General features: G+C 44.1%; 1 non-coding gene across 1 annotated transcript; it reads right to left on the reverse strand.

The window, feature by feature from the left end:
• Positions 1-2,506: 2,506 nt before the first annotated feature.
• Positions 2,507-2,644, reverse strand: LOC114816043. The gene has a single exon (XR_003763822.1). It is a non-coding gene; the product is annotated as a small nucleolar RNA SNORA7 (small nucleolar RNA).
• Positions 2,645-3,818: the final 1,174 nt, after the last annotated feature.

Consider the following 3,818-nt stretch of genomic DNA (forward strand, 5'->3'; position numbering starts at 1 on the left):
GTCCATCCTGATTAACTTGTACCTACCCCCAGTGCTTTAAAACAGTGCTTGACACATAGTAAGCACTTCATAGATACCATCATTATTATTATTAGTTGTAGTAACTGTGTCAGTTACAGGGATCATTTACTGAATGTTACAATGATCAAATGCATTGCCCTAGAATGTTAGATTCGGACAAGCTTTCAACTCATCTCAGTACCCCTCAGAGCAGGAACACAAACTGCCCAACCTAAAAGCGCAAACTTCAAAGGTTGCTAAAAATGATTTCACATATCAAAGTTTTGAAACTGAGCTTCGACTGCTTCAGCAGTGCCTAACCACATTCTATCTTCGAACTTTTGATGTTCGGGCATGGTCGGATAAAGGACATTACTTTTCCAGTTCAGGGGAAATGTCATTGAGATCTTGGAGTGTTCTCCCCAAACCACCTCTCTAGAAGGGGCAGTTAAATCTCCAGGGATAGAAAACTCTCCTCTTGTACGCTCTCTTTAGACTGTGGGCTCACTGTGATCAGGAACATTTGTCTATTAACTCTGTTGTATGGTGTTCTCTCCCAAGTGCTTAGTACAGTGCTCTGCATGCAGTGAGTGTTCTCTAAATATGATTGATTGATTTTTCTCCCTTCGAAACGAGTAATGTGACTTGGGCTAACTCACTTCACTAAGGACTGAAATTTACTTGGGTGTGACTGTAAAGCCAGTCTTAAGTGGCTGTAATATTTGCAGTTCTAGTTGTTGTGCCAGGAAAAGTAGGAGCAAACACACAGTCACGCTCACACACACACATAATTCAACATCATTCATTCATTCAATTGTATTTACTGAACGCTTACTGTGTGCAGAGCGATCAGCATTAGCTCAAGTGGGTAAAATATTTAGATCAAAAGAGACAGCAGTGGCATACAGGAGTTTGAGATTGATCAGACTGGAGTTTCCTTCTCCTACTGTTTTCTTACTGTGAAGAAATGTGACCATTAAAGAGGAAACGTTAAAAAGGAAAGGAGAACAGGCAAGAGGCAGCAACGAGAGACCAGTTGGGAAGGATTAAGAGGTGCCTTTGGCCTTCCCTGCTGGATCTTGTTCATTCAGAGGGAGGCTTCCTCTGATTGGGAAAACTTAGGAGCGGCTTTAAAAGAATTTCCTTTCTGGTGATCAAAGAGCCCGTGGGCCACTGCCAGGAAATGTCTGGGAACCTATCTAAGATGGCTGAAATCTCCCTCATGCCAGTTCTCATGCTCGAGAACCCAGGATCGACCCCTCTGGAAGCAGAATATTTGATCAGCCTGTAACATGAATATGAAGAAGATGGCAGGATGAAGCAGCTTATTAGGGAAGGGTCAGGTCACCTGATCAAACAATAAGCCTGGAGAAATAATGAATAAGCTTTAATAATTGGATAGAAGGGAGGCAGAGGACTTAGATGACTGGGAGTGGAAAAGAGGTCACTGGATTCCACTTGCGGTCACTATTTCCTGGATCTCCCATTTCTTCTGCATTTTGGTGAGACCCAGGATCATTCTTTCTGTATTACAATAGAGGTGCACCAGTAACTGGCGGGATACTGGTATCTTTTGGGAGCACTCCAGTTGTGCTTTGTTGACAGGGATGTACAAGCCACCTCCCCTTCTCCGGTATCTGGGGCTACAGCTCCTGCCTGGTTCTGGATTCGTTCATTCACTCTTGTCTTATGGTGTCGAGTTGTTTCCAACCCATAGCGACACCATGGACACATCTCTCCCAGAGCACCCCACCTCCATCTACGGTCTTCATTCAATAGTATTTATTGAGTGCTTACTATGTGCAGAGCACTGTACTAAGCACTTGGAATGTACAAATCGGCAACAGATAAAGTCCCTGCCCTTTGACGGGCTTACAGTCTCATCGGGGCAGAGGGAGAGAGAATCAGAGGACAGTCATCCACCATTGCCAGCCTGTTTGGTTGGATACAGAATCACATCGCATCAGAATAGTCTGTGCATGTGCGCACTGAGTCAGATTCAGTTTGTACTACTGAGCAAGGTTTCCTTAATTCAGTGGCCTGCAAGAGCATAACCCCCATATTACAGCAGAAATGGTTGCATGTCCCATAAGGTCATGTTCAGGTGCAAAATAATGTTTCCGCAGAAAAGCTACTGAAATGGAAAGTTTGACTAAGCACAGCAAACCTGTAATTTAGTAGACTATTCAGCAATTTTCTTATCAGTCAATCAGTCACCTTTATTGAGCACTTACTCTGTGCAGAGCACTGTACTAAGATTTTGGAAGAGGACAATAAAAGAGAGTTGGTGAGATGTTCCCTTCCTACAACAATCTTACAGTCTAGAGATGAGCTTATCAGGATGTAACTTTCCAAGATCAAGGAGGTTTTCCTTTATCTTCTGGTTTGTGTATCCATAGAGTTTTCTTGGTAAAATACGGAAGTGGTTTACCATTGCCTCCTTCCACGCGGTAAACTTGAGTTTCCGGCCTCGACTCTCTCCCATGCTGCTGCTGCCAAGTTTTTGACTTGTAGCAGATTACCTTCCACTCGCTAGCCACTGCCCAAGTTAGGAATGGAATGGATATGCCTCTGTTTGACTCTTCCTCCCATAGTCGAGACTGGTAGAGGACTGGAAACTCTCCAGGTGCGAGCCTGAGGGGGGGATTCATTCATTTATTCAATAATATTTATTGAAAGCTTACTTTGGGCAAGGACTGTACTAAGCATTTGGGAGGGTATGAGCAAAGACTCTTCAGGATGCTGATTCCAGGCCCAGGCTGGCCTCTGAGGTCTGAAGGAAATCAGGGAGGGTCTCCCTGGGAATAGGAGGAGGCTCAGGAGAAGCAGAACAAACTATGTTCTACAGATCCAAGCAATTAATCAATTAATCAATCCATCCTATTTACTGAGTATTTACTGCATGCAGAGAACTCTAGTAAGTGCTTGAGACAGGATAATATAACAGTTTGTAGATATGTTCCCTGCCCACAATGGGCTGAAAGACTAGAGTTGAGATTTCCCAGTCACTCAGCATTTATAATAATGGGATTTCTTAAGTGCTTACTATTTGCCAGGCACTGTGCTAAACTCTGGGGTAGATACAAGATAATCAGGTTGGACCAATCCCTGTCCCACATAGGGCTCGGAGTCTTAATCCCCATTTTACAGATGAGAGAACTGAGGCACAAAGAAATTAAGCGACTTGTCCAAGGTCACACAGCAGGCAAGTGACAGAGCTGGGATTAGCTCCCACGTCATTCTAATGTACATATCTGTAATTTCATTTATTTATATTAATGCCTGTCTACTCATCTAGACTGTAAGTTTGTTATGGGCAGGGAATGTGTCTGTCATGCTGTTATATTGTCCTCTCCCCAGGGCTTAGTACAGTGCTCTACACACAGCAAGCACTCAACAAGTACACCTGACTGACTGATTAGTCTTTTCTCTCATTTATTCATTCAGTCATGTTATTGAACGCTTACTGGGTACAGAGCACTGCACTAAGCACTTGGGACAGTCCAATAAAACTAAGTTGGTGAGTGTCCTTATTATAGTATCAAATTTGAGAGTCTGCTCCACCCAGCCCTTTTAGAGCCCTGGTCCTTTAAGAACTGGCTGACCGGTGCAGGTGCATCTCAACACCTGGGGGATGTAGGATGGAAGGAGCTGGGGAAAGGGAAGAAGAGAGGAGTGAGGTGGGCTGGAGGTGTCCTTTGCAACCTGCCCTCTGTGGGCTCAACCTTAGAAGCTGGGGCTTCTGTCCACTGCCATTTATTCATTCAATTGTATTTACTGAGCACTTACTATGTGCAGAGCACTGTACTAAGTGCTTG

Source organism: Ornithorhynchus anatinus, chromosome 1 (genome assembly GCF_004115215.2).
Source record: "Ornithorhynchus anatinus isolate Pmale09 chromosome 1, mOrnAna1.pri.v4, whole genome shotgun sequence".
Taxonomy (NCBI): Eukaryota; Metazoa; Chordata; class Mammalia; order Monotremata; family Ornithorhynchidae; genus Ornithorhynchus; species Ornithorhynchus anatinus.